Source organism: Mercenaria mercenaria, chromosome 13, assembly GCF_021730395.1.
Source record: "Mercenaria mercenaria strain notata chromosome 13, MADL_Memer_1, whole genome shotgun sequence".
Lineage (NCBI taxonomy): Eukaryota > Metazoa > Mollusca > Bivalvia > Venerida > Veneridae > Mercenaria > Mercenaria mercenaria.
Genome location: NC_069373.1, coordinates 74,758,996 through 74,771,779, shown reverse-complemented (window position 1 = coordinate 74,771,779; position 12,784 = coordinate 74,758,996). Strand labels below are relative to the sequence as shown.

The following is a 12,784-nucleotide window of genomic DNA, read 5'->3' as shown; positions in this document are numbered from 1 at the left end:
CAAAGGAAGCAAACATTCTGCTGTAGTAGTATTCATGTGAATGCAACAAGCTGTTTGAGCTCAAGATAAAACATTTCAGGATGGTCTAAAAAACATCGGCCTGCAATTTCATTTGCATGTTTCTTTTTTTGCATGCATCAGACAGATTGTTATTTGTGCGCTATAATGCTAAATGATAGCACGAAGCATGGTTCCAGCAGTGCTGACATTTACACCCACTGCTTAAACGTCCTTGGAACAGTTTGAAATGTGACATGACGCATGGCGCCCTGCACTTTGTGAATACACATGCAAGATAACTAAGAATTTCACAACTATTTGTGAACAAGAAGTATATCAGACAATCTTTTCAAAGTGTTTTAACGGAAATCAAATTCCTATCTAATATATGTACCCTCAGTACCCTTATTATTGTCATTTTGTGATACTTAACCGGCACAGCTGAAGGAAGAATATAGAATTAATTCGTCTTAAGCAGGAGATTCAATCCGACGGTGATAACAATGTAAAAGCACTTTTCCTACGAACATAGATTTTACTCTAGATTGCAGTTTAAATCTGCCAATGCGAGAAAACTGTGTGTGCAATAAAATGCAAAAAAAACCTTTGCACCAAGATGACTATCAAAACAATATGAAGCCAGTAACTATGGAAACTAATTCATGAATCTTATGATAAAACCATTATTTCACAGCAACAAAACATTATGTGCATGTTTTCTTTATTAGATTATATGTTCAAAGCGCACAACTATTAAAACTGGATGCATCCTGCATTACTTCTTATACTTGAGCAAATACCCCGAGCCAAAATACAAAATCGTGCATTATGAAGATTATATATTTTTTTCTACATTGTACCTGCACATGAAGTTATAGACTTTTCCCAGAGCTTTATCATAATATTACCTGTCCGTAACTTACCTGGTAAATGAACACAGAATGACTGGAATCAGGAGCATTTCTTGCTCTTTTCTTTTATCTCATTCTGAACCAGCATTAAACAAATTCTTCAATAATGAAATCTGTAAGAAGACCCTTTGGAAGCATAGAATACATTATTTTACCAAACAAAATAACTGAAGACTTTGTTCACCTGATGAAATGAAATGAGAATGCCCTTTCAACCGGCTATTACAAGACAACATGGAATGGACACCATGTTCCCAAAGGACCAGAGACAATATCAACACTGATGGAGTCCAGCTATTGGAACTAATTACTAAAACCTTATTAAATGAAAGAGAGTACACAAAATAATACTGTTGAACAGTTTTAACTGTGAAGCTTCTGGGCCAATGATAACCTGTTTATAATTACATGAATGCCCCTTTGAATCTCCTTGGAATACAATGTCAAAGCTAAAATATGTGTGTTACTGAATTTTCATAATCTGCACTATATACATAAATAACAAACATCACATGATTGTTTCCCTTTACAGAAACTACATCATTTGCAAATTAAAGCATTACATGTTTACTTCCCTTTACAGAAACTACACCATTTGCAGAACATTATCTGTGGACAATGATCTAAGCTTCTATACTGTAGATTGGCTAACGTTTGGTAGGCTTTATTTAATGATTTCATAGTAAGCAGCCTCTTGGTATTAAGAATTCATGAAACAAAAGAATTCATGAAACAGGAGTGTTGTATTTTAGGACATGTTTTAGAGTACTATTTACAAATATTTTGAAATCGCAAGTGGCAGTATTTGTGAATATAAGCAAAAATTAAACCATAGCAAATATTTTAACATAACACCAACACAATTATAGGTCACATGGCCACTTTCCAGCTTTTCATAGTGGAGAAAGACCCCAGGTGCCCCTCCGTGCAATCTTCATCTGGGGCCAGCACCTGGGTAGAACCACTGACGTTCTATAGCCATCTGGATAAGCCATCCACCTCAGATGAAGAATTCAAGGCCCCAAGAGAGGCTCGCACCAACACAGGTGAGGGGCTAGTGATTTGAAGTCGGAGACCTTAACCACTCGACCACAGAGGCCTCCCATTGCAAATATCTTCCTATATATATATATGCTGTACTTTTACCAGCATTACAATCAACCATCATTCACAAGAACAGATTGTGACCCAGTCTGCAATACAATGGTGTTGGTGCTTTTGTGAGAATGTCAATCAAATTTAATATTCCGTTACAATTCTTACTCTTGGTAGTATTATTAAAGAAACCCCACAATGACTCCATTTGCATACCAAATGGCAGTTTGTGAATTATTAATATGAAACAGTATTTCATTCTATAATGCAGTCTAATTGCCTCCTTGGCTGCATGCTGTTTCCATGCAACAGAAATGTGCAGTCTTGCATCAAGCTTCTGTTCTGAACAGCTTACATACCAAATACTCTCTAAACAGAGGGAAGATAAATTATCTTTCAAATATATGTACAACCAGTGCTTTGCAGCAAATATTTCTTGCTACCATTCATGAAATATATCTTTGATACATAAATTATACGAGTTTTATTAAAAGCTGGGTGTGTGGGAGCAGAGATTTTCCCCTTCAATATAGTGGTCTGAAACCTCCAATTACTTTTACTTCTAAATGGGAGGAAACACCCAGGCCATGCATCTACACTGACACTTCCAACTTCTACTTCAATAGTTAAAAAATCCATATCAAAATCATAAATTGTAAATCTGTTTCTATTTTCCCTTTAATTGTAAATTGCAATATGTAAAAAGACCAGCATATTCCAATACATTCATTCTATGTAGTGTGTGAAAAATATATATGAAATTCAATTTACATTAAAAGAATGTAAACTGCATACCACTGATGATTAAGTTCCCAATCACAATAAGCATAACAATGTTCACTACAACAACTAGTACTCTCCATACATTTTGTCCTATTCTGATGCACTTGCCTTATCCCCTTTAGGAACAGTAAAATCTAATAAATCAATGAACGAAAATAAAGGCTTTGCATGTCATACATGGGACAACAGCAGATAACTGGTCATTCGTGCTGGAAAATCTGCTCAATGACCACTACAAGAAAAGACATGACTCACTCCACTGACCATTATCTGTCCAATCTATTGCCCACCAATTAATTTATGGTCAGTTAATGGCAGTGAGAATTGCCAAAGTAGTAAAGATGCTGGACACAGATGAGAATGACCATAAAAACAACAGCAAAAGAATGGTTAGGCCAGTATGTCCAATTTCCTGGTACAGATTGAATTTGTGAACAGTTAATTACTTTTGGCCTTTCCCTGGTAGACAATATGTGTGGTTTATGATCATGCACTTTGAAAGTAAATGAAAGCACCAATTATCAATTTATCCCTAAGAGAATCTTAAAAGCTGCAAGCTGCAAGCATCTTAAAAGCTGCAAGTATACGAAAGCAGTCTTGTCCTTGGACAATTCCACAGCTAGTGCTAAGAAATAACCAAACAGTGGCCAAAATTTACAGACTGGTTCAAATTTCAGTTTTTTTTTTCATAATTCTTGACCCAGGTGCTTATAGCTTAAACAGGTTTATCATTAGTCTATTTCATAGTAGTGCTAAAAAAACAAACCAATCAGTTGCCTAATTAAGGTTTCAAACTGGTCTCCAGTTTTATTTAATAACCTTTGAACCTGAAGCTCATAAAATGATATAGCTCCAACAGAAGTCAAGAAATTGCTGTAATTTGAGCAACTGCAAGCTGATTTAGGTTTTAATCAACTGGGGCCTAAACATTCAATTATAATGCCAATTTTTTTTCAAACTCAAAATTGTTTTGTTCTTGTAAACAATGACATCTGGTGTATGCAGCTGTGGCTTTGAAAACAATAATATTTTCTTTACTCATAGATCATGCAGCTGAAGATTTCAATTATAGATTATAGTTTTATTTATAAAGCAGCTTTTCAAAATCATTTAAAATATTTAAGATTTTAAGATATTTCTTATGAAAGTGCATGGTGTTCTTAAGACCTCACAGTTCTTAGTTTCAAATTCAAATTTGCTCATTTCTGTCTTATAGCATTCATTGTCTTGAGTTCTCTTGGAGCGGCCTACGTAATCCAATACAGTGCTGCTAAATGGAAGTTTTTTCTATGCAACCTCTCCCCTCACCACAACCACCATCCTCCAGCCTCTGAACAGACACCATCTGGCTCTAAAGACCATTATTTTCATTTTTGATTGTACTTTGTTTTTGAATAACTAGCACCTGCTAATACAGACCACTTTTCCACACTCCAATTTAGAATGATCCTTATGTATAGGTTTGACCGTACTGGTAAACCCATGCCTACATTGGTTTCTTAGCTAAACATAACACTTAAAAATCAAAAGATGTTTTTTTCTGCATGTTCAAACATAAAACATCTTTTAATGAAATTGTGCTTATCTTCTGTAAAGCATCTGAACACTGACAAATACCACAGACAGGGTGGGGATACAGATTACACCTCAACTTAATTGTATACAATAATAAACAGTTGCAAAATTTATCATTCTTTCCTTTAATCTGCAGTATAAATGCTTTCCAGTCTCTAGAGAAAAAAAAACGTAAACCAGAGATTTTTCTGATTGCAAATCCATCAATGCACTTTCTCTCTGTCTGTTAGGATTGACTTTCAAAAAAGCTTTTTTTTATTTTGGAATTTTGTCAAAATGAATTTTCATGATAACATCTGATATGGCTGTCATTAATTCTGTAGTTATAAATCTGGCAAAAAAAAATACAGGTGGGATGTGAAAATATCACTGAGGCATCTCCTTTTAGTATTTACTTCATTTTCTTTTTAATTATGGTAGGTATGATAAAACTTCAATATCCAAAACATATTTTTTCAATTAAATACGGTCTAACCTGTGATAAAAGGTCACCTGTGAACAAAGACCACTTGTCTCTTACAAAGACCACAAGTTAATTATTCCCAGTACATTTTAACCTTACATTAGACCATCAGCAAGTAAGAACCACCTTTTTGGCTCTCCCTAAAAAGACGTAGACTAGGAGAAGGTATAAATATTAGTCAACATGTAAACTGATAGCAGATTCCTTCAATACTGTCAATACTGGACTAATACTTTCTTTGATGTTACAGTTGCGGCTTCACAAGAACGAACAAAAATCTAGTTAAAATAAGGTACTGGACCTGAAATAGCAATTGGCAGTATTCTTTTTACGTTGACTTTAGCAATCTCTTGTTCATTTCGAAAAACTAACTTTCCGTTGTGACCGAAAGATTCTCAAATTGCACGGAAACTGCTGATTGTGTTTACTGGTCCACTACCTTAATAAATCGTTTCTTATAAATACTCAAATCCAAACAAAAATAGTCATTATAAAAAGTGTCAATGAAAATGAATGATTTTACAGTATAATATGAGCCGTGCCATGGGAAAACCAACATAGTGGCTTTGCTACCAGCAAGGATCCAGACCAGCCTGCGCATCCGCGCAGTCTGGTCAGGATCCATGCTGTTCGCGAACAGTTTCTCTAATTCCAATAGGCTTTGAAAGCGAACAGCATGGATCCTGACCAGACTGCGCGGATGCGCAGGCTGGTCTGGATCCATGCTGGTCGCAAAGCCACTATGTTGGTTTGCCCATGGCACGGCTCATATGAAAACACAGTGAAACATTCAAACATGACCTCACAACAAAATATCCTATCTTCAGCGTAATTAAGTTGTTTTTTTTCTTTTGTTTCTTTTATTTTCATGCACTATATATACTCTGTTCTTCTTTCTACATGAACAGTAATTTAACGTAAACTGAATACCAAGTTTCCTTTAGATTTTCTTTTCAAAATGTAAATGATACACATATTAAGGGCATTGTAATTACCTGCAATATTCGATACCAGGTGAATCACAGGAAATAATTAAGGTTTCGATGGAGGCCTTGAGAAACAAAAATCAAACAACACCAAATCATAGAAAGAAAGAGTTGTTTGACATGAAAATTGATCAGCATGTAAAACATGTATATTACTTTACGAAACAAGTGTCAGTATACTAATATAAACATTGAATTCCGGAAAAGGGCTGCCTAAAGGGGCTCCACTTCCGTACAGTTAAACGCCTTTAAAAACTCACCATTTTCAAAGAACTGTTACACATGTTTGTTTTCATGCATTTGCAATAGCGTGCGAGTGGTGAAATTTCACGTAACAAGGTGGAACATAGTTTTCAGCAATTGTTTATCTTTTTTTCTTTACAAATGGCATTCATTTTCAAAGGGAGACAACTTTTTCTCAAAGATTACTTAAAATAATCGAAAAAAGTTGTTTCCCTTTGAAAATGAATGCCATTTGTACTTAAAATAATCGGGAACAGTTGTCTCCCTTTGAAAATGAATGCCATATGTAAAGAAATAATGATAAACAATTGCTGAAAACTGTGTTCCACCTTGTTACGCGAAATTTCACCACTCGCACGCTATTGCAAATGCATCAAAACGAACATGTGTAACTGTTCTTTGAAAATGGTGAGTTTTTAAAGGCGTTTAACTGTCCGGAAGTGGAGCCCCTTTAGGCAGCCCTTTTCCGGAATTCAATGTTTATATCAGTATACTGACACTTGTTTCGTAAAGTAATATACATGTTTTACATGCTGTTCAATTTTCATGTCAAACAACTCTTTCTTTCTATGATTTGGTGATGTTTGATTTTTGTTTCTCAAGGCCTCCATCGAAACCTTAAGGAAACAACCTTAGTGACTCAAAAACTTTTCTGCAATATATAAAACATTTTTGCACAATAAAATTTAACAAGAGCTGTCAGTGGACAGTGCCCTTGACTATTCTCAGTGCTTGATGGTATAATATAAGCAATGAGTAAAACTTCAACATAACTATAAGCATACTAAGTCGAAAAGGGGCCATAATTCAGTCAAAATGCTTGATATAGATTGCATTCCTCATTTCTACAGAATGGGTCATGATGGTAAACAAGATTTGCAAATATAAAAATGCAATAATTTCAAGGCTGTCAGAATATATCTAGTGTTGGTAAAAACATTAAAACTTATTCTAAGTATAGTAAAAGGGGCCATAATTCAGTCAAAATGCTTGATAGAGTTGCCTCGTCCTTTTACAGACTGGGGTCATGATGGTAAACAAGTATGCAAAATATGAAAGCAATATCTCAACGGGCTTTGAAAATATTTGGGGTGGTACGCAAACTTTAACATTTATTCTAAGTAGAAAAGGGGCCATAATTCAGTCAAAATGCTTGATAGAGTTGCCTCGTCCTTTACACAGACTGGGGTCATGATGGTAAACAAGTATGCAAAATATGAAAGCAATACCTCAATGGACTTTGAAAATATTTGGGGTGGTACGCAAACTTTAACATTTATTCTAAGTCGAAAAGGGGCCATAATTCAGTCAAAATGCTTGATAGAGTTGCCTCCTCTTTCTTACAGACTGGGGTCATGATGGTAAACAAGTATGCAAAATATGAAAGCAATATCTCAATGGACTTTGAAAATATTTGGGGTGGTACGCAAACTTTAACATTTGTGTGATGCTCACGCTCACGCCGACGCCTGGGAGAGTAGGATAGCTCCCCTATTCTTCGAATAGTCGAGCTAAAAATGATCTGGAGAGAAAGAGTTGGGTTTTTTTAACCTGAGTGACATCTTAACTGAGCAAAAAATACTTCAGAAAATAAATTTTCTCATTCCTGTTTTTTTCCTTACATAATTTTCATTCACAAAAGCCCTGATTCACACAAGAAATCTATCAACAAACCAAATGATTTATGATAAAAGTTACATCATAATTTATGTAGCAAAGTCACGAAAATCAAAAACAGCCTTCAAGATATTTGTTTAAAAAATCCAGCTTACCTAGGTAAATTTAGCCAACACTTTCTAAAAGTCCCACTCCGATATGAAGCTGTGTCGGCATGTAACAATAATTACACTTTTACACTGCAACAATCACGGAAAAAGAATAATAGCACTGTCTATTTCTAAGAGGCTCGCTATGAGGCATGACTAAGAAATAAAACAGCAGAATCAAGTGGAAACACCTTCCATTAGGTACCCCAGATGGCGGCAAAAGATAAAAGGTACACTGCCTAAAACACTGTAACAGAGGAGGCTCTATAAAACTATTGCAGAATACCCCCTATAAAACTGTAACAGAATAACCTCTGTAGTCAAATCAATCAAATCGACAGAAACATGCTTCTTGTACTAAGGCCCCTGGCAAAATGATGACCATGGTCACCATGGTTTTTGATGGTTGACCATGTTTTAATGTGGTCAACCATCAAATACCATGGTGAAAACAAGGTCAGGAGCACGGTCAGCCATGGTCGATCATGGTGAGATAAGATTGGCCATGGTCGACTATGGTCAGAAAAGACGATCAACAGTTTGACCATGGTTTACCGTGGTCAACCTTTTTCAGCCAAGGTTCACCATAGACTACCATGGTCATGTTAGTAATTTTCACACTTATCAAGTTTTACAATGCACCAAAGATGCCAGACTGCATTGTAATATAATTTTCACTCTGTCACTTAACGGAGTGTCTTTTGGTTCTTGATAAATTACTTTTTCTAAAAACATCCAAAATGTAATTTGTACCTAAGCTTTAAATTTGTGTCATTTTAAACGAATTTCTCTAAAATTTAAGTTATTGCAATTGAATGGTTCTGCCATATAACTTGCTTAAAGTAAAGCACAGAGAAAATAATCAAATTTCCTTGAGAACAGTCAACACTACTGAACAAATACCTGATTAAGTACAGAACCTTGATTATTTGTTGGGCCTCATTCTTCTCATAATACCTTATGTTATAACTGAGTTGCCGTCTCTTGAAAAAAGTGAATCTGATCCATTATAATGTGGTTAATGATAGTCAAACCATGGTTACCATGCTCAACCATTGTCAAACCATAGCATGACCTCTGTTAACAACAGCTGATTCTTTTATCCCCTGTCTAACCATGGTTGCAGAGTTAAGTTGAGCCAAGAAAAGAGTAAACTACAAATTTTTTATAGTTTTGACATCCTGAAAACTAAAGATTTTCACAAGTAAATAAAGTAAAACACATCCTTAATTACTAACAAATTATTACCTTAAATGACCACAGTCAAGCATGCTTACCTTTGTCAAGACAGTGAACATGCTATGGTAGTGGTGCAAACTGTTGTAAACTTAAAACCATACCTGACCTTGAGTGTAACAACTGATATAAGCCAAGTCAACCATGCTCAGGTATGGTTCAAATGGCCATTGGGGTTATTAATTATGCTTCTGCTTCCTCTTCTTTTATATCAGGACAAATGCCTTTATTCAATATCAAGGTATAAAATCCTCTAATATTTTTGTAACATAAGGTAGAGTACCTTTATAATTATAGAGCCTGTTACATCAGGAATAGTACCTGTAACTAACTCTCAGGTACAATACCTTAATTTATTCAGTTACCACACTACAGAGGTGTTACATCTTCTACTTTAACCTAACTGGCTCATCAGAATTGTTTTATTGGGACTTTTGTTTCTTTTTTTACAGCATGATTCCAGTGCCTTGCCAGTAATGAGTTCCACAGACTCTCTCATGATACCATGTTACTTCAATTACATGTGCATTTCCTTGCTTTTTCAGTAACATTGATTTAGTATTACTGTAAACTTCCCTTTAACAACACGTGTGCAGATGTATATTATGTAATTGAACATATCACAATAGAGAACAATAATGTGGAGCTTTACTCTATGTTTTATGGACTGACATAACAGCATCACTTCCACTGGTACAAGTGTGCAGAACTACCTAACAGAATCATTATGAAAAAAGCAGATTTAACAGCAAGATGGACAGTAAAATATTACATACTCATATCTGTAACCATATACTACTAAAAATGTGTGGGTTAATAATAAATCTTTTTACATATACTTTGCAAAATAACATGCAAAAAATATGATATAATGGGATGATTATGACTTCACCTGAGTAATGTCTGTCATCAGATAACAACTTTTTAATGTAACTGCATCCAAGTTTTTATCATTTTTTGCAGAATTTAATATCAAAATGTTGAAATACAATGATCCATTTTGTTGTGGGGAAGAAGTTAAGTTATATAAGACATGCCAGGAAGATAAGCTGAGCATGTCAAGAACCTTGTTTTACTGTCGTAATATAATTTTAATTGCAAAGAAATAAATTTCGTTTTCCACTGCAGAAGTTATTTTTAGAGTAAAGACCATCCCAGATAACATATTTCCAAGTTAACATATTTTGTTAGCATAAGTAAGGGAGTAATTCATCAATATTTAAGACATTTAGTAAGCAATTCAAATTGAGATTCCATTTAAATTAGCAGTATTGAGATTAAAATTTTCTGGTGAAAAAAGCAGTGCAACATTTAACTCTAACAAAACCTCTAAAAGAAAAAAAAAGATATTTATTTTTGAAGACTCAAGCTTACTTTGCCATATTCATCATTATTACACTCCTGTCCTCAGTTCAATATTGGTCAAAAAATGAGCAAAAATCTTTGAAATTTATTTCTGATTTCATGTAATAAAACACGTATTAAATGGCTTACTAGTCAATAGTTATTCAACAATTGTATATGAATTGATTTCTTAGTATTATGGACTTGTATGTCAATTACACTAACTAATTTAATGTGCTGAATTTAGAATTATCTTGCCTTAGATGCAAAGTAAATTTCACAAAAGGAGGCTCTTACTGGCACCATGTTACATGTTCATTTTGCAAGAAACACAGAGATAAAGAAGTTAAGTTCTTCAAACATTCAAATGGACTATTTTTTCATTATGTACTCGAAATTGAAAATTTCATCCTCACCCACATCTCGACCCGGGGCCTGAATCCATGGGTAGAAATTTCTTAGGAAATTTCTCCCCCAGGGGCGATGGCGGGAGTGAGGTATACAAAAAAATTATAATATTTACTGTTACACCTGTGTGCCTCTATAATTTCTGAGATATATATTTATAATTATGTCTTTATTTCCCATAATCAATGGCTTCATAGTATGGAATGTTCGCTAAGTTATGTCTTAAAAATTGGAATATATCCCTGTTAAAATTAACTTTTGCTACAATATTAATGTGCAAGTTGAAAACGAGTCTTTCTTTGCTGGCAAGCTATAAACCCTTTCATGTGAAACTGGATTACATTTCAAACAAATGATCTTTTGCTACTGGTAAAAGTTTCAATAGCAAAAAGAATGACCTGTTTTGTCCATCAGCAGAAATTTGAGCATGTAAATGGCAAATGTCAAGATGTCAGCCTCCCTCTCCAGTTGGAGTTTCCAATTTCAATTCATTATCAACAAAAAATGGCCAACATGAAATCTATTTAAGGATCAAACAAGCAATTTGTAATGCAAATTAAGATCTGATTGGGGAGATTTCTATGGAAAGCCAATTTGGACAAATCTAAATTATAGGTGGCAGCCAATTTTAGATACACACAATTTTCTAAATCCAAGATGATGTGAGCATGGCTGGGAGCTAAATACTTTGATATTCTAAATTAATGGATTAATACATTTACTAATGGAAGAAACAGGTTCTCTTCAAAGAGCATTTAGTTTTATATTGATGTTCATAGAGTAATTAGTTTAAAACACACAGATCGATAATAGGCCATTTTAAATAAATAACTGCATTATTGTCCCTGCCTGCCTTCTATTTTTCATGCTGCCTTAATGCTTATTTCTGAAAACTGGCATTTTCTTAACTAAAAAATAACACTGATTGTATAGCTGGCATATATTGTTTGTTAATTTTTTGCTCCTTATTTTGTACCATTTCATACTGGATGCCAACAATTACCAGAAATATTAAATAAAATCCCTCTGTCTGAGGACAGCAACACTAGACAATGAAAACTTACACATAACAAACATCCGTGCAGGCTGATCATGGTCTGAACTCTTCGCTATTCAGTCAGTTAATCTTCAGTGAACACCCCTCCAAATAATAAATGGTACTGCCCAAACTGAATGACAGACCAGTCTATTTTAGAAATTTAGCAGGCTAAATGAACTGTCACAGCACATCCATGCCCACTGTATACCATTGAGGACAAATAATCACATAAATTGTACTAAATCTTGAATGTTAAAATACTTTGAATTTTTCTGCTGACACTTGCAATATAAGTTTAGGTAAGTACCTTATGATAAACTTTGAAATATGAACTGACTTTGACATGTCACATAAAGAAAAACATTTCATATAACACCAATAATTCATATGCACAATTTAAAAGCAAGCTTGTACAATACTCTGACATTCCGACACATAACATATTTATTTAATATGTTACTCACATCGCAGGTAAAAGTATTCCGTCCTTTTCATACAGCAAAAATGAAAGCATACCATTACAGCATCGTAAATAAATTACAATTTCATTTAGTTTGACAGTTTATCGCAATACTAACACTCGGCTTACAAATTTCGTACTCAAAATACCTTTATTTATTGCACAGTCCGTATTAGAACGTATAATAATTTCTATCCTTTAATTCCATTTTCAACTTGAACTGTCATATATCCAATAATCATTTCGTAGGTTTATGAATGAGCACATACCTTTCCTATATGACTAAAATATTAGGTCAATAACGTAAGATAAAGCTCTCATATTGTAATCGACTTCAGGGTTAAATCAGTGTATATTCTCTTTGAAATGTTTAACCCATATTTGTCAAAGCTTAAGACAAAGTGAAGAGATAGCCTAATACACCTGGCGACATTCAAGTTCGGTCCCAGAGATAATACTTAAGACAGTGCAGTAA

General features: G+C 34.3%; 1 protein-coding gene across 10 annotated transcripts in view; it reads right to left on the bottom strand.

Annotated features, from left to right (window-relative positions):
* Positions 1-12,784, bottom strand: part of LOC123528687 (dystroglycan 1-like) — a 119,648-nt gene that overhangs the window by 60,662 nt on the left and 46,202 nt on the right. For 2 of the 10 annotated variants that reach the window (XM_053522337.1, XM_053522338.1), the window contains exon 1: positions 7,829-7,972. The exons of the other annotated variants lie outside the window; for them this stretch is intronic. The gene's annotated coding sequence lies outside the window, so the exon portion shown is untranslated. Of the gene's footprint in view, positions 1-7,828; positions 7,973-12,784 lie in introns of those variants that run through there. 10 annotated transcript variants of the gene reach the window in all.